The sequence below is a fragment of the Amborella trichopoda genome, chromosome 7, assembly GCF_054954075.1.
Source record: "Amborella trichopoda isolate Santa Cruz 75 chromosome 7, AtrichopodaSantaCruz75HAP2 v2.0, whole genome shotgun sequence".
NCBI lineage: Eukaryota > Viridiplantae > Streptophyta > Magnoliopsida > Amborellales > Amborellaceae > Amborella > Amborella trichopoda.
In genome coordinates this window covers 42,446,751-42,465,777 of record NC_142342.1, presented here as the reverse complement: position 1 = coordinate 42,465,777, position 19,027 = coordinate 42,446,751, and the positions used below count along the sequence as shown (strand labels likewise).

Below are 19,027 nucleotides of genomic sequence, written 5' to 3'. Positions count from 1 at the left end.
CTCATATCTCTATCTAAATATTTGAATCTCCCTCTAAATATTTGAGATAATTTCTCTCTAAAAAATTTCAAGTAGTTTCTCTTTTTAAAATTAGATATGGTTTTTTCTCTAAAATTTTAAGATATTTTCTCTCCTTAAAACTTAAAATTCGAGATAGTTTCTCTTTAAAAATATTAAGTACTTTCTCTTTCTAAAATTTGATGTAATTTGTCTCTCTAACATTTTAAGATATTTTTTTATCTAAAACTTGAAATATGATATAGTTTTTCTTTTTAAAAGTTTTGAGATAGTTTATCTTTTTAAAATTTAGGTCGATTCTCTCTTTACAATTTTAAGATAATTCATCATTATAAAACCTAAAATTTGATGTAGTTTTTCTCTAAAATTTGGTGATAGTTTTTCTAAATTTTTTTCAAAGATTCTTTAAAATTTTTCAAATATTCTCTCTTTAAAACTTAAAATTTGAGATAGTACTTTTTAGACACTTTCTCTCTTTAAAATTTAAAATTTAAGAGTTTAGCTCTAAAGTTTGATATAGTTTCTCTCTTTAGAATTTTAAGATACTTTCTCTCTCTGAAATTTAAAAGATCACTTACCTCCACTTTGTTTAAGAGGAATAGGAGAAAAAGCCCTCGGGCAACCTTTCGATAACGTGTGCACAAGCAAAAAAAAAAAAAAAAAGAAACTCAAAAGCTAAAAAACACTTGCTTATTTTAAATAAAATAAATAATTGACTTGGCTTTTGATGGATAGTGGTTTCACCTCCAAAGTCGAGGATATTGTTCCATCCTCAACCCTTTCATCACGGCCCATTTCCAGAAGAGATGGCCCATTAAGTCCAAACTGGCGTCTACTACGCGGGAAGTACATGTACCTAGAAGAAAGGGAAAAGAAATCCAAACAATTAGTCCCAAGGACTTGCAAAAGAACATCTATTACTGATACAGACAAACACTAGATAAAGAGAACAAACCAAGTTGAAATTTTCCATAGAAGCTAAAGAGAAATAAATAAATTAAATATTTGAAAAGAATAGGAATTCCAAATCAAATGCATGTACCTCTCCACATTGATCAAGTTGTGCTTGTTATGGGGCCAAACATGAACAGAATCATCTATGATAACCAGTGCTGATTCTGGGCCTAAGGCCCTATCAAGTCCTTGCATTTTTCCTGCCTCAGCCCTATCAAACGGATTACCTTTATTGGCTTTTGAGATAACACGCCCTGCAAATAAGGACCCGTTGGGATCGAGCACCTTAGCTATCTCTGTGGCATATGTTTCACTCCCGATTGTGCAAAGGTGTAGCTCATAAAGCTTGCTAGCTTGCAATGACAGAAATAGTAACCTAAACTCGAGAAACAAATAGAAGGGTAGATGGAATAGTTATACAAATCCAAGGCTTGAGGATTAACATGAAATCATACTCATTGAATGTTTCACAAATTAAGAAAATGCCATGGTATATGTGTTTTACAACAAAGAATTAAAAGCGTTTTAGGAGAACACTATTCTAGGTTCAGTAAGTGGGTACTGCTGTCTAGATTCTAGAATAAGTTAGCAAGACAATCTAGAATATAACATAAGAAACTGGTAAGACTAACCCTTTTTAGGAAATTCCAAATCCCAAGCTGCAATTTGGTCCACATCCCTATATGTGACAAGCGGAAGAGGTGGCGCTGAGACTTCTTCATGTCTTTCTCCTCCATCTTTCTTAAGATCTCGTCATGCACTTAATCTACTTCATTGAACTGATGAGATGTCCATGCCCAAATGACTAGATAGTAATGGAACAAAAGAATGCCATATGATTAGGGTCTGATCTTTCTAAGTAATAGAAAGTATTGAATATACCTTAACAGAATGGAGAAGGGTATGATCTATATCCAACACAAGGGTAAGTTTTTGGGCAGCAAATGTGTTGCTCCTCAATCCTTCTTGCTCTTTCATTCTCTAGCTCGCTTTGGATTGATGTAAAAACCTATTTGGGTTTTTGATGATGGCATTTATCTGATCCAATGAGGCCTCGTTAGCCAAATTTGGTAACATTTCACTTCTCGTTTTGTGCCGTTTGAAGTTTTGGTTACGAATGATTTCTTCCTCTTCATCAAATGTGTGCTTTCTTGTTTGATCCATGTTTCCTAAAGGATACAAAACATATATTACTTATTTGAATAACATCTACAAACTTTTTTTTCCTTTTTTTAAGATTAATTGCAAAGTTGTTTAAATTAATATATGCTATTATAATAATAATAAAAAAAAAAAAAAAAGGGATTTAGAAAATGAGAAATATGGCACCATATTAGTTTTTTTGAAATTTTAATAAAAATAGTTATATATGCAGTGGCAATCAAAATATGATATTAAAAGAATTACAATTCATATCAGTTTTATAATCAGGGGATTTAGATACCAGCTTTATTTCTTTTCCTCTCAATCTGAAATAGAGTTTGAGTAGACTAGGACTTAAAACTATACTAAGGGATGTAATTTTCTTATAGATAATATCATCTAATAATTCTAGAGAGAGGTAGGTTTGTGAGATTTGGTTTTACTTGTGTGTCGGCGTCGACGCATAAGAGAGAGATGTTTGCGTGTGAGAGAGAGTGTTGAAATTCACGTACACAGAGAGCAGCCATGCATAATTGGAAATACACAGACGATACCACGCAAACACCAGAAACCCAAGTGGAGTAAAAGTTTAGGGGGAGAAACTTCAGTACATTAATAAAAACAACAGAGTACAAAACACACAATATATATGAATTGCAACTTACTCATCCTTCCTTGTTAAATCTCCCCTCTCTCTCTCTCTCTCTCTCTCTCTCTAGAAAAGTAAGAGAGAGCTCTCTCTCTCTCTCTAAAAAGAAGTCTATAAGGGGAGCTCTCTCTGTCTCTCTTTGTAAAAAGAAGCAATCAATCAAGGGGAGCAGTCTCTCTCTCTGTGTCTCTCTGAATAAGAGGCAAGCGGCAGGCGAAGAGGCTCTCTCTTATAAGATATGATCCGAAACTCCATGTCTTCCTTGAGCATTGTTTTATTTTTCCTGCTCTTTTTTCTCTAAATTTCTCACTATAAAGAGCAACCAGAGAGAGGGCCCTCTCTTTGAGTCTCTGCGCAGCGACCCGAGACTTCTAATTCTGGGGTAATCTATGTCATTTCTTATTTGTACATACATATACAATGCCATACATTTATATGTTCACACATGGTTGGATGTGTGGTATTCACAACTCTCTTTCATGTATGCTTGGTTCCATCTTTAGAGGACAAAATTGACAACCCTCATATGTTTAACTTATTGTTTTTTTACATTACGGGCTTCCTTGATGCTGTAAATCCGTTCTTGTGTGATATATAAATGGAAATTGTTATGTAAACAAATGATTAACTTTTTGAATGCCTTGAATTTTGAATGTAACTTCATGCTATTTGTTCAATATACATTTCTTATAATCTTTATCATGTAATAAGTATCCGTTGTTGTGTACTTTGATGAGTTAGTTTCACTTTTTTAACTTTTTGATGTATAAATTTTTCTTTTGAATTTTTGATGGATACCTTCCTTTTTTATGTGAAAGAGGAATAATTGGTTGCTTTGAGTAATCTATAGGTTGATTTGTAATTTGTTACTGTTTTGATATTCACCATGTCTTGTCAATGCCTATGCATGGGATTTGTGCATACTCGAAACAAAGAGCATGAGAGGGTGAGAGAGTTCAGTAAGACATAATTGGTGATGTAAACTGGAGACCTGGGGAGCATCACCACAAGCAACAAGGATCTAGTGAAGGGTTGGGAAATTAAGGTGGTTTAGAGCGTCTTAAGGTATTCTCGTGGGCAATAGATACGAAGCTGTGAGAGTTTCAGAGGAATATTAGTTTTAAGGCTATGGATGGGAATAGGTTAATGTTTGGACTATGGAGTAGGGTTGCGTGTTGGCTTAGTTTTTTGGGGCGCATTAAGCTGTACTGGAATGTAGAAGATCAAGGCATGCCTTGTTTCGAGGGTCATTAAGCTGGCTGCTAGCCTGGAATGGGGTCTTTAGAGTGGGTTTGGGACTCCCTTATATACTTGTACTGCATGACTTTCCTCTACCACTTCTTAAATGTCTATTATAAAGTGATAATTCTAGAGGAGTGCATGTCAAGGTAAGGTATTTAATGAGGAAAGTAATTATATTATCTTTGCATCATTCATTTTTGCAGTGACTGGGCATGAATATATAACTCCAACAGTTATAGGGAACATGAGCATCGCATTGATAAGATTCTCTGAAAGCATTTTTCTGCATGTAGGTGATGCCTGCGTTAAGGGAGAAGCATGATGAATTTATGTTGAGAGAACTTGTAAAGAGGTGGTCTAATCACAAAGTCATGGTCAGATGGCTTTCGCGCTTCTTTCGCTATCTTGGTCGTTTCTTCATTGCACAGAGATCACTTTTGGGTCTGAATGATGTTGGCCTCCAATGCTTTCGTGATTTGGTGAAGCCAATCTGTGGTTTTAATATGTATTAGCAACTGTTCCCATCTCTGAGAATTGAAATTACTAATGCTTTTGACAGCCATGTCTTGGCTTACCAGTTTTGTCTTTCATTAAATTCATAATCTTCATTCTTATAATATCAGGTCTACAAGGAAATGCGTGTTACAGTCAGAGATGCTGTGATTGCCTTAGTGAGTTTACATCCATCAATGAACTTTGAAGTCCATTTTCTTTATATTCGAAGATATTTAACAGAGAGACTGTGTGTAGATTGATCAAGAACGTGAAGGAGAGCAGATTGATCGTGCTTTGTTAAAGAATGTTCTGGATATCTTCGTGGAGATTGGAATGGGACATATGGATTGCTACGTCGATGACTTTGAGACTGAGATGCTCGCTGACACTGCCTCATACTATTCGCGGAAGGCTACATCCTGGATTATGGAGGATTCCTGCCCCGATTATATGCTAAAGGTCATTCATGAGTTTAATTTTGGTCTTTTAAAGAACGAAAAGAGAATCTAAGTTGAATTATTGGGGAAAAGTATATTATAGTTCCAGACTACATAAAACCGTGATCCATTGGAGTCATTTGAGAAATGATGGATTGTGATGCAGAGTGTGCGAGGCCACCATTCGGGCCTTGTCCTGTTTTGGTGGGTTCTGCACTGAACCAATGATCCTATCATTGGACAGTGAAGACTGTAATGGACATTGACATTCTGTAGTCCATTGGACTGTAGTATGTTTTGCAAGATCATTGAATAGGATTTACAAATTTACAAACTGATTATGGTTTTGAATTGCAGGCTGAGGAATGTTGGAAACGAACATTATTTGCATTCTAGTAGTGAGCAGAAGTTATTGGAGGTTTGTTTCATTAGACTCTGGTCTACCTCCAGATAAATTGTGACTTAAATGTTGTTCAGACATACTGGCAAAAGATTGGCAGCCATTCAAATTTAAAATGAGTGAGATTATATGCAATGCAAGTCCTTTCTTCTTCTTATTGATGTGAGAGACTCGATTGGTTTATTGTGTGGCAGAAAGTACAACATGAACTACTGTTTGTATATACAAGTCAAACTTCTGGAAAAGGAGGACTCTGGTTGTCATGCGTTGCTGCGAGATGACAAGGTGGGCTTTATGTTATAGATTCATGATGCACTGTGCTGTTATGATGGGTTTTATCTGTTTGAGCTTCAGCAATCCATATCAGTTAAGAGGCTCAGTTGGTTATTGTTTCCATCTTCTCTTAGGTGGATGATCTTTCAAACATGTATGGGCTCTTCTATAGAATACCCGAAAGGTTGGACCCAGTTTCCCACATATTTAAGCAGGTCAATGTTATTCGACAATCACTTCCTTTTTTTTGTGGGTTATAAGATTCTAATGAAATTTTTTCCTGTTTCTAAAGGAATGAAAGTTTGAGGGCCTTTTCTTCTTTGTTTTTTTTGTTTTTAAATTGTTGTGGCTTATATGCGTGTTGTGGTGCAGCATGTAACTGCTAAAGGGACTGTCCTGGTCAAACAAGCAGCAGATGCGGCAAACAACAAGAAGGTGTGTTTCGTTTTTTAAAGAGCTATTCCTACACTATGTTCATGAAAATTTTCTAGATGCTGGGCTCAGAATTTGGTTGATTATGATTTTTAAAGTCTCAATAGATATGTCTCCATCTGTTTTTCACTTATCAAGGATGGTTCCAATTCCCAAATATCTATGGTTTTTGAGTTTTCTCCTGTTTGTGTTATTAAATAAATTCTAAAGATCATGCTTCTCACGACTTTGCAATATCTAAGCACTGGGCTTGCAGTGATGTACTGTTCTGCAAGATGTGTTTGTTGCTAGTGTTTCATTGTTTGCTTTAGATTATATTAGCCAGTAGTGTGCTATGTATTTTGGATGGGATGCTAGTTTGATTTCTGGTACATTATCGTTTCTTTTGGAGGCTTTGTGGTCTCATTATATCTCATATTTGATTTAGTGATAATATTGGAGAAGCTGATTCTTTGTGTAAAAATGCCATACTTGTAAACTGTCATACTTGTAGGTCAAGGGATTAACAGCCATTTTTTTTTCTTTTTCAGGCAGAGAAAAAAGATGTGGTCGGTTTGCAAGAACAGGTTGGTTTCTTTTGATTTGCAAGAAAAGGAAAAGAAAACAATTAGACCCAAGGACTTGCAAAGGAACATCCATTACTAAGAGAGAGAAACAATATATAAAGAGAACAAACCAAGTTGAAATTTTCCAAAGAAGCTAAAGAAGAAATAAATATTTTTTTTTTTTTAAACAGTTGAAGAGAATAGCAATTCCAAATCAAATGCCTGTACCTCTCCACATTGATCAACTTGAGCTTCTTATGGGGCCAAACATGAACAGAATCATCTATGACAACCACTGCTGATTCCGTGCCTAAGGCCCCATCTAAGTCCTTGCATTTTGGCTCTCTCATTCCTATCAAGTGGGTCACCTTTATTGGCTTTTGGAATAACACACCCTGCAAATAATGACCCGTTGGGATCAAGCACTATCTCTGTGGCATATGGTCTACTCCCCATGGTGAAAAGGTGCAGCTCATAAAGCTTGCTAGCCTACAATAACAGACAGAGTAATTAAAACTCAAGAAACGAATACAAGGGTAGTTGGAATAGTTATACATATCCAAAGCTTGACAATTAGCATGAAATCATACTCATTGAATGTCTTTAACAAATTAACAAATTACTGCAATAATTGTGTTTTACAACAAAGAATTAAAAGCATTTTAGGAGACCACTATTCTAGCTTCAGTAAGTGGGTAGTGCAGTCTTCTAGAATACACCCTAAATAAGGTAGCAAGACAATCTAGAATAGGACATAAGAAACTGGTAAGACGAACCCCTTTTAGGAAATTCCAAATCCTATGCCGCAATTTTGCCTACAGTTCTATATGGAGCAAGCGGAAGAGGTGGCGTTGAGGCTTTTCGCTACATTGCTCCTTCATCTTTCTTAAGATCTCATCATTGACTTGATCTACTTCAATAAACTGATGAGATAGCAATGACAAAATCAGTAGATAGTAATGCAACAAAAGAATGTCATATGATCAGGGGTTTGATCGTTCTATGTATTGAATATACCTTAGCATAAACCTTAGAATTATGGAGAACAGTGTGATCAGCAAATTCTGCTCCTCAATCCTTCTTGCTTTCTCTCCTCTTCTTGTGATCTAAGCCTTCTAAGAGATGGTTCACATGGTTCTCTGCCTCGAGAAAAACACAGACACTTCCAGCACCATTATGGGGGCACCGAGTCATCCTCCATTGCGGCCTGGAGTTGCCACTTGTTTATCATACAAAATATCAACTGTGTCTATTAGCTTCTTGGTGAATGTTTGAACTTAGATCAGGTGAAACAATAGATTGAAGAAGCGAATAATAAGTTGGGTCCAATTGGTTGCTTGATTCTCGACTTATTGGACTTATTGGAGCAATTCTATTGGCTATAGTGCTGATGGGCAATTCCATCAGCGTTAGGCTGCTCTGATTTGTTGGAACCATATTGGTGTACAGAATTCTTCGAGGATCACCTGGTTTCATTCGGGGTGGTTGTGTGAGTTTCTGAGATTAAATTGGAAAATAAGCCAAGTTTTCAAATATCACTTTGTCAACCAAATGGTGCTTTTTTAAGAATGGTGTTAAAATGGAAATTATGGACCGCAATGACTATTTAGTATAGCATTAAAGAAACGAAAACTTAAGACTTGTTTTGTCTACTGACTAAAGCTTTCTGCAGTCCAAACAGAGCTCTGATTATAGTTACCATGCTAATGAAGAAGCCTTGGAAACTTTAACAAGAAGAAAAAGAAACTATAACAAGACGAAAAAGAATCGTTTATAGGGTTAACAAGAAGAAAAAGAATCATTTAGAGGGTGAAGAGGATATATACTTTGTATAAAATCATTATTGGTTTTGGAAAGAGGAGAAAGTCAAGCATAAACGGGGTAGAAAACTACAATTATAAGATGTGAATGTTAAAAAGAATGCCTTAAATATTACTTACCAGTCATCACAAAAATGGGTGGGTCTAAAATCGCCAAAGAAAATTACAAATATAAGATGTGAAAGTTAAGAACAATGCCTTGATTACATATCAGTTATCACACAAATGGGGTGGGGTATTACATATCAGTTATCATAAAAATGGGGTGGGTCTAAAATCAAAGAGTGGCTCCATGACAATGTATTGAAATATCACCAAAGAACAGCACAAGTATACAAGATCATTGACAATGTATTGAAATATCACCAAAGAACAGCTCAAGTATACAAGCTCACCATAGGTGTTGTTGGTGTTATTAAGGCCACAATGCAGGTTTCTGTTGATGATCAGAGGATTTCATGAGAGCCCATGATGAGCAAATAGTTTGTTGATGTGGATTAAAGACTCTAGCCTTTGTAGTCCTCTCTAGATTCACTGTAAAAACTATGTGGATGTTTGATGATGGCATTTATCTGATCTAATGAGGACATGTCAGTCATATTACGTTACATTTCACTTCTCGTTTGTGTGCTTTCTTGTTTGAGCCATATTACCACTAGGATACAAAGCATGTATTACTTTTTCTTGTTTGAGCCATGTTACCACTAGGATACAAAGCATGTAGTACTTATTTGAATAACAACTTCCAACTTTCTGTTTGTTTTTTAACAATTAATTAGAAAGTTGTTGTTTAAATTTATATATGTATTATAAAAAGAAAAAAATTTACATAGAGCCGAGGCTCTAAACAATCAAATTAGAGCCTACCTCAAAAATTTCACTAGAAGATGTTGTTTTGATGTCCAAATTTCCTCAAATCTCGACATCAAGATGCATGAAATGGATTTCAAGTTTTGGAAATAGGGTATTTTGTAAAGCACATTTTTGGACCGTCATTTTCAAGATTTTCAAGTTTTCATAGATCTGTAAATCTATACTATTTTTTAAGCTTTAAACTTTATAAAAAAATATGAAAATATATTTTAAGAGTATCACAAAGATTTTCAGTATTAAAACCACATTTATCAATACTATTGGAAGGTAGGCTCTAATTTGATTGTTTAGAGCCTAGGCTCTATACAAACCACACCCTTATAAAAAAGGATCTGAAAATGAGAAATATGGCACCATATTAATTATTCTGAAATTTTAATAAAATTACTTATATATGCAGTGGCAATCAAATTGTGATACTAAAAAATATACAGTTCATATCAGTTTTGAATAAAGGGATTTCGATACCAGCTTTATTTCTTTTTCTCTCAATCTCAAACAGGGTTTGAGTAGACTAGGACTTAAATCTATATTAAAGGATGTAATTTTCCTATAGATATTATCATCTAATAATTCTAGAGAGAGCTAGGTTTGTGGGGGTAATGAGAGATTTGCTTGTATTTGTCACATGAGAGAGAGAGAGATGTTTGTGTGTGAGAGAGGAGGGTTGGGTCGACAGAAATTCACGTACACAAAGACCACCAGTGCACAATTGGGAATACACAATCACTACCGAGCAAACATCAGAAGCCAAAGTACAGTAAAATTTTAGGAGAAACTTCAATACATTAATATAAGGGGAAATTGCTAAAAACCCTTAAAAATATACTTTCTAATCCTCACTTATTTTTCACAAAAACCATCTTTTCTAACTAATACCCCCAACAAATAGAAAAAAAAAACAAAATTACCCTCCTTTTTTAACTTTTACCTTTTTCCTCTTCCACTTGCCCATTTTTTCCTGCATCTAGTCCGGTAATTTATATGCCAGGTCTGGCGAGTTGTTTACTATAATGTGGCAATCCGGCAATTGGAAGTAGCGCTTCAGTAAGTTACTTACTGGAGTGGGCTCAATCTGGTGTTTGTAATGTTCGGTTCAGTGTGTGGTTTTGGAATATGATGTTAAGTCCGTCAACAGCTATGCTCCGGCATTAGGGTTGATCTATCTGGAACTGGTAGGATGCAGTCTAGCAATATCTTACTTGCGGTCTGGCGTTACGGAGCTTCGTTCCAGTGATTTTCTTACTAGAGACGTAAGTCCGGCATTTCATGGTTTCGGTCTGGCGTTTTAAATACAGGAGTAAGGTGGTCCGGCATTAGTAATCTACAGTCCGGCATATCATTGTCTAAATAAGCAGTCTGGTATTGTAGAAATGCAGTCCGGCATATGTCATAAGTCCGGCAAATAATAACCACGGTCCGACAAAAGTATTATTGGGGTCCGTCCAAATATTTTGTTTGTACAGTGAAGGTGTACGGGAAGGGGTATTTTCATCAAAAAAGATGTAACTTTTTGACTTGGGGGTATTAGTTAGAAAATATGGTTTTTGAGAAAAATAAGTGATGAAAGTTTAGGGTGAGGGTAGAATTTCTAAAAAGTATATTTTTTAGAGTTTTCAGCAATTTAATTTTCCCTTAATAAAAGTAGTACAAAACACGCATACATCTTCTTGGCTCTCTCTCTCTCCCTACAATTTCTCTCTCACCAGTGTATCCCATACTTCACAGTATTCCCTTACATTGCCATTACATTGGTAGAGCCTCTACCATGGGCGTGCCTCATGCTCAGTGTAATGCCTCTCAATGCACCTCTTTGATGTAGGCACCATTACCAAACTTCTCTTTCTACACTCATCCTCACTCTATTGAGGATGGATTCCATATCTAATTAAATTAGGACCCTTGACTATCCTATCCTCTAATAACTTTTAATTTATCTCATCTCCTGCGTGATCCATCCATCTCCATGGAAAATCATCATATAGAGATTGTAATACATTTTATGTAGTTAGGGGGTGACAATGGACCTGATCAGACTTGGGACCTGATCTTGGTTTGGGTATGGGTCCAAATTATCTGGGTATGGGTTTAAATTTTGGAATTGAAAAGTCGGGTCTAGGTCCAAAACCTGGACCTGTAATCAATAACAAGTAAGACTGGATTCGAACCTTGAGCAAGGCCGAGTTACTCGGCCAAGTTTCAAAACCATGTGTAAAATAGTGAGGAATTAGGGTATATGTAGGTATTCATTGGCCAAGTTTCAAAACCATGTGTAAAATAGTAAGGAATTAGGGTATATGTAGGTATTCATCGGCCAAGTTTCAAAACCATGTGTAAAATAGTAAGGAATTAGGGTATATGTAGGTATTCATAAATTGCGATATTGTAAATGTTATCAATGATATGGGTATATGATGATAAAAGTAGGCAAAGAAAAAGAAGCCCGGCCCTGGGACCCTATTCATAAACCTGACCTTGGGTCCGGGTCCAAAACCTGGACCCAAATACTATTTGGGTCTGGGTTCGCATCTAGCCAAACTCGACACGTTGCCACCCCAATATTTTTTATTTTATTACAACTGATGTGATATTGATGTAGTTGAAACTCGCATATCAACTTTCAGAGGCTGTGTTCAAGGTTTCATTGGGATTTCTTTTGCCAAAATCGTTGGTTCTGATGTTTGTATCTTTTGAGTAAGATAAAATTCTCTTGCTTAATGGTAATTCATGGCTCTCTCTCTATTGTTTATTTTTTTTAGAACTGCCCTGTTTGTTTCTCGCTCTATGAGTTTTCCTAAGAATTAACTACCTTTCTTTAGTTGTAAAAAAAGTAACGGTCTCTCTCTCGGTCATTAAGAATAGTTCTCTCTAGCTCCAACTGTGAGCTTTAAATGGTAGAGAAAGAAAGATGTGAGAATGGAAATCTTGAAGAGACCGAGATAGGAAAAGAGTGCTGGCAGAAATGGGAGAGATCCTATCTTTCTTTGTAAGGTGTAGAGATCCTCTAAAATTGTAGAGAGGGAAAGAAATTTAAACATTAGAGAGAGAAAGATCAATCGGAAATAGTGAAGATAACAAGATAGGAATAGACTCCGGATTTACTTTAAAGCGAATCTGAAATAGGATATCATAACGGGTTAAGTTAGGGTGCTCACATTATAGAGTAATTTTATACGCTTCTGTATTGTACATTGAGTTTTTTTTTTTTAATAAAATAAAAGTATTTTTTGTCATTATAAGGGATGTGATGTCATTCACATGATTGTGACATCTCCTACATAGAGGACTCTAGTGATATGTAATACTAGGGTGATGAAAAATACCTTTACTAAATAAAACACTGGTACAAAACAAGGTATATAAATGTTTAAATTTGTTGAGTACCATGATAAATTACTTCATTGCGTGAGTACCCTAACATAACCCATTAGAAAATAATTCATTTATGCCCATATGAAATAGGAAATTAGAAAATAAAGTCCCGATTTATGATTTATGAAGTGAATATAATTTATTTATGCCATGTGCAAATAAGATCATCATCATCATACTCTTTTTCCAATTATTGGGCAATGGTTACATGATATAATTTATTTATGTTAATATATAAATAAAATCACCATTATCATAATCTCTTTCCAACTATTTGGAATTGGCAACATGAATCCTAATTGTCAATCTGTAAATAAGTGTAAACAAGATGATATTATAAAATAGTTTTGACTTTTGAATGTGCACTAGGGTTCTTTTTTTTTTGTGTGTGAATTATACACTGACACAAAAAAAAAAAAATACAAAAAAAATGAAATTAGCCAATTTTGGGTTTTTTTTTTTTGTGAATTATACACTAACACAAAAAAAAAATACAAAAAAAATGAAAATGAGCCAATTTTGGGTTAAAACTACACAACAAGTCAGACAACATGAGGTTTTTTATTTTTTTCAAAGTTGCCCCTCAAAGGATACCATCCTCCGACATCATTTTAATCTCTTTTTTTTCATTTCTTTTAGCATCACAGGACCACCTTATGTGGTGCTCTTCAAATCGGTCTGAGGTTGGCATTCTCGAACTGCAAAGACTGACTTTGTTAAGCATTAAGAGGCGGTCCAAGCTGCCCATTCCCGGATCGCCCTAGACCCCCTTCTCTAGTGCTCTTCAAGGCGTGCATTAGCTCATTTATTTGCAAAGAAATAAGACATTTCAAGGATGCCAACCTCAGATAGAGTTTGGATTAGGCATTGTCCCTCCAATTAAGGCACTACCCTATTAACGAAAAAAAAATAAAAAATAAAAAAACTAGAAATTAAAAAACACTCTGAGAATGCTGACCTCGAATAGAAAGATAATTTAGAAAAAAAATAAAATACGGTTGATAGACCTTCGGTGTGTTCCGTGTGAGTGTTGCCCAAAATTGGCCCATTCCGTAATTTCCTTCGTCTTCTTTTTGTATCCGTAAGTAAATTACGCTCTGTTTTTTTTTGTGCGAGAGATAAGCACTCGGATCCATTGGTTTCTTGGAGGGGAGAGAGAGAAGCACTAGGGATCGTTGTTTCTTTTGGATAAGAAGGAGAAGCAACAGGGTTCATGGGTGACCCACCCAAAAAAAAAAAATAGGATTCATGGGTTTTCTAGTTGAATCGAAGGCAAATTAGGGTTTTCTTCTACGACCTCTAGAGGAGAGAGAGAAGCACTTGGGTTGATTAGTTTTGCTTGAATCGAAAGTATGAAATTAGGGTTTCTTCTCACACCTGTAGAGGAGAGAGAAGCAGTAAGGTTCATTGGTTGCTTTGGTTTAATCGAGGGTAGCAAATTAGGGTTTCTTCAGCAACCTGTAGAGGAGCGAGAGAAGCACTAGGGTTCATTTGGTTTTTCTTGGTTGAATCGAAGGTAGCAAATCAGGGTTCTTCAGCGACCTGTAGAGGAGAGAGAAGCAGTAAGGATCATTGCTTTTTTTGAGGAATTTGCGTACAGACCCAAAAATATAAAATGTTCCATTTATAAATAGAAAGTTAGTCGACCGGTTTGTTTGTTTTTTTTTTTTTTTTTTCAATAGGATAAAATCAGATGGAATCCTCCGACCGAATTTAAAATTTTTTTTTTTTTTAATAGTAGGACAACCCTAAAAAAGCTCCACTACTCTATTAATAAAAAAACTAAAAATAAAATAAATTTACGGAGGATTCCGTACTAAGAGAATGGGTAATTTTGTAAAAAATAAAAAATAAAAATAAAAATAAAATGGTTGACTTGACCTTCTTTGTAATCTCTCACCATAAACAGAGCATTTCGTATTTTACAAAAAAAACAATTAAGGCCCGTAGGTAAATCACTCTTGATTTTTTGGTTGAATCAGCAGTAGCAAAGATGATGTTAGCCGAGCTCGGGGAAGGATCTTGGGTGCTCTTCGACATATTAGCAATGCGAACGTGGTAGTGAGAAGGTGCTTGAGCGAGATCTCTCGGGGCTCTCTTGCATGCCGATGTCCAGGTTCAGATTCTTAAAGATACACATATCAATGTCAAGAAGGTGCGAGGCTCGATCCCATTGCCGCTGGTCACAACACGCATAATTCAGCAGGCCACTTTCGAGCAGCTCTGCAAAATTTTAGATTCCGGAACGCCATCATATACTTCAATGAGAGGGAAACATAGTGTTGTCATGTTTCTTGGCTTGTGAGGTTCCGGAAAAACCACTACTTGCACCAAGTATGCAGGCTATCATCGGAAGAAGGGGTGGAAACTTGTTCTGGTGTGTGCAGATACATTCAGAGCCGGTGCGTTTGATCATTTGAAGCAGAACACAATGAATAGGAGTATCCAATTTTATGAAAATGTTTTACAAAGTCTGTTCCTGTAGACAACTTTGTAGAAGGTGCAGAAACTAGAAAGGTTCAGGAAGATAACTGTGATCTTACCATTGTAGATACAAGTGGGCAGCAGAAGCAGGAAGCCTCATTGTTTGAAGGGATGCGCCAAATTTAGGAAGCCATGAAACCGGATCTTGTGATATTTGTGGTGGAGAGCGGCATAGGCCACGCTGCATTCGACCAAGCCCGAGCACTTACACATACTGTTCCAGTTGCGGCTGTGGTTGTTACCAAAATGCATAGCTATCAGTACTTGAAAAATCCTCTGAAATCGGTTAAGGGCCCGTTCCAAAAAACAGGCAAACCACGTGGTTAGATCGGCCCAACCAAGGAAGTCCCGATCAGTCAAGAAAGTGTTAAAAAAAAAAAATACAAAAAATTTAAAAAAAAAATTATGAATCTTAACTCATAAAGAGGAAGAGAAAATTCTCAATATTTTTCATTAAAAATGAAACGGTACAAATATATAAAAGTTCCTATATATGACAGATTGTACATATATGTACAAAAGAAAACATATCCACAAAAACAAAGGAAACTATCCTAAAAGATAAGATTTATGCATCACAATATATTTCAATATCCCCTCAAACTCAAGGTGCCTTGAAAGAGAGCAACTAGAGTTTAGAAAATAAGTATCCCGAAAGATAAGATTTACACGTCACAATATATTTCAACATCCCCCCTCAAACTGAAGGTGTCTCTTTCATCCCCCTCAAATTGAAGGTGCCTTGAAAGAGAGCAACTTAAGTTTGGATAATAAGTAGAAAAAATGCACAATGGGATGGGTCTTGGTGAGGAGATCTGACAATTGGTGTTTTGAACAAATAAAAAAAAGTGTAATAGTCCCTTACAAAAAATGATGTCGAGTGAAATGACAATCAATTTCAATGTACTTTGTTTGATCATAAAAGACATCATGGTGAGTTATTTGAATAGCACTTTTATTATCACAAAAAAATAGATGAAGGGTCAGAATGAGAAACACTCAAGTCTTGGAATAACCATCATAACCAGATAACTTCACAGGTAGTATGAGCAAGTGCACAATATTCAGTTTCTGCACTTGAACGACCAACTACATCTTGTTTCTTACTTATTCAAGATATAAGAGAATCGTCAATAAAAATATGGACGCAAGTGGTGGAATGACGATCTGTAACATTTCGTACCCAATCAACATCAGAATAAGCATGCAATTCTAGGTGAGAAGTGGAGGAGAAACTAATACCCTGAAATAAAATGCCTCGGAGATATCGTAATATGTGAAGTATTGCTGTATAATGAGAGGAATGAGGTGCAAACATGAACTGATTGACAATGTAAACAACATGACTAATATCAGGCTGAGTAACTGTAAAATAATTAAGACTGCCAACCAGTTGCTGATACCGTGTAGGATCAGACAGAAGTTCATCATCAGTGGGTTGTAATTTAACATTGAGTTCTAGTGGAGTATCCACTATTTTGGTGTCAGTTAACTTTGCCTTACGGAGAATTTCAAATGCATATTTGACCTGAGATATAACATAGCCGCGTTGTTTAAAAATCTAACAGATCTTCCGATGAAGATCTCTCGAATTGTAACACCTTAAACTAATAAAATAGATGTAAATAAAGTGGTAGAGACAGTGGCACTGATTGAATTCAAATCTAAGGCCAGATCTGCCCGAAAACAAGCAGATCTACTCTCAGATATGTGGCAGAGCCAGCATGATCCAAAGCATTAACATACGATTTTAAGACAAAGTTAACATATCAAAATAAATAAAAAAGAAATAAAACAATAAAATAATAAAAAAGGGAGAGAAAACCAAATGGGCTCGGATGGCCTGGGGTTCCCAAGCCTTCGAGGGCTCGCCCGTATCAGAACCGGTCCTCTTTGTGCCTCATTTTCGGATATTGACCAGCAGATCTCTGGTGTAGAATGGTTAGATCTAGGGCTGTTGTGCCCTAATTTTGGTTTTGATCTAGGGTTGTTGTGCCCTAGGTCTAGGTTTTCTCAAGCTTAGGGGTTAGGGTCTTAGGAGGTTAGGGTTTCTATCTTTCTGAAGCTCTAAAGTTTCAATCTCGATATGTTTCTCTTATCTCACGAGGTTAGGGTTTCTGTCTTTCTGAAGCTCTAAAGTTTCAATCTCGATCTGTTTCTCTCGGGTCTCAAGGAGAATTTCTGTAGCTTTTTAAGGGTTTTGTGATCTCTAGAGGTTGAATACGTATTCTGATATTTTATCTAAGAATTAGATTTTTGGGGATTTTTCCTAAATTTTTAGGAATTTTCTAAGGGATTTTCCTATTTTTTGTATTTTTGAGTAATTTTCCTAATTTCGAGAATTTCTAAGGTTTTTTTTGTCTCTTTTCCTCTCTCCTTTTTCCTCTCTCCTTTTTGGTTAGGGAGAGGGGGTATTTATAACATTCAATTGGTGAATGTTCCTAAATTTTTTGGCGTTTTTTCATAATATTTTGGATTTATCTTGAAGTTTTAGCCTTATCTAATTAAAGAAAAGGTGTTTATTACATCATCAGATGCATTGACTATGTCATCAGCCTTCGTCTAGGCCTGTCAGTCCTGTTACCACCCGGCATGTGGCCCGACAGTTGGGTCTCACAAGGAATAAATTGTAATTTGTTATATCTTTTTATCCAAAAGTCTGATTCAGGTGATTCTTGGACCGTTGGAAAGCTCTTGGGATCTACTTCAAACTGGGATAGGATTTTGGTAGTTTTGAGGTAATTAAATTGGGTTTACTAAGATAATGTGGTCCTAAGGGTTCAGAAAATCATAGAATTTGTCAAATTTAAAATGGGGTGTCTACATACTTAGAGAAGAGTCCACCTCTATTCTTAAAAAGTAACAAAGTTGATTAAGATCCTTCATTTCAAAACAAGTATGCAAGTGTAATTGGATTTCACGAATGCCCTCAAGATCATTGCATGTGATAGTTATATCATCAACATATATTAATATATTAACAAGGCTCTTAGATGAACAATGAACAAAGAAGGCTGGATCATGATGCCTTTGAACAAAACCACGATGAGCAATAGCATATGTGAATTTCTCAAACCAAGCATGAGGTGCTTGTTTGATACCATATAGGACTTGTCGAAGCCTGCAGACTTGATAAGACTAATGAGATACGCCAAGAGGAGGCTTCATGTAGACTTCTTCATGCAAATCTCCATGAAGTCATTTTTAACGTCCATTTGATACATAGACCAACCACGAATAGTAGCAACAACAATTAAAGTCCGAACTGAGGTCATACTGGCTATAAGTGCAAATGTTTCTTCATAATCAATCGCATATTTTTTAGTAAATCCTTTTGCCACTAAACAAGCTTTATATTGATCAATGGTCCCATCAGAACGAGTTTTAACTTTATAGACCCATCAGCATCTTACTACAGATTTGCTAAGAGGAAGATCAATAAGATCCCTAGTATTAGTTTTTTGTAGAGCATGAAGCTCACCTTCCATAGCTTGCTTCCATTGTGGGTCCAAAACAGTTTTATGATAAGATGAAGGCTCATTGAATGCAAAAATTGATGCTAAGAAGTAGTGAAATTCTTAAAGATATTTAAGCACATAATGTGAGCGTTCAGGATAACGTCACTAATGCAGAGGACCGAGATCACCTTCAAGAGAAGCATATTCAGGACTTGCCACTATTGGTGTTGGAACAACAGACTGAGAATAATTGTTTTGAGTATCTGGAGGGGATGCAAGTGATCCAATGTTTAGACTATTAATAGCCCCTAAAGGTTCATCAAAGGGATCAATGAATTGATGTGAGTTAGTAGATGAAGGGGTTGGGGAGCGAAGCTTAGGAAGAGAATAAAATGGAATGTGTCCCCAAAGGTTACATGGCAAGAGATACAA

General features: G+C 35.9%; 2 long non-coding RNA genes and 1 pseudogene across 3 annotated transcripts; 1 reads left to right on the top strand and 2 right to left on the bottom strand.

The window, feature by feature from the left end:
* Window positions 1-617: 617 nt before the first annotated feature.
* On the bottom strand, window positions 618-1,777 carry LOC148781439 (uncharacterized). The gene is made up of 3 exons (XR_016058999.1): window positions 1,605-1,777; window positions 1,061-1,348; window positions 618-874 (listed from the first exon to the last, which is right to left on the bottom strand). It is a non-coding gene; the product is annotated as an uncharacterized LOC148781439 (long non-coding RNA).
* A 1,243-nt stretch (window positions 1,778-3,020) lies between these two features.
* On the top strand, window positions 3,021-9,018 carry LOC110007710 (cullin-1-like; annotated as a pseudogene). The gene is made up of 10 exons (XR_016058997.1): window positions 3,021-3,146; window positions 4,300-4,485; window positions 4,630-4,677; window positions 4,757-4,960; window positions 5,296-5,356; window positions 5,533-5,623; window positions 5,746-5,826; window positions 5,984-6,046; window positions 6,574-6,609; window positions 8,829-9,018. The product of XR_016058997.1 is annotated as a cullin-1-like (transcript).
* Window positions 6,662-15,390, bottom strand: LOC148781438 (uncharacterized). The gene is made up of 4 exons (XR_016058998.1): window positions 15,197-15,390; window positions 14,613-14,911; window positions 13,650-14,195; window positions 6,662-7,077 (listed from the first exon to the last, which is right to left on the bottom strand). It is a non-coding gene; the product is annotated as an uncharacterized LOC148781438 (long non-coding RNA).
* Window positions 15,391-19,027: the final 3,637 nt, after the last annotated feature.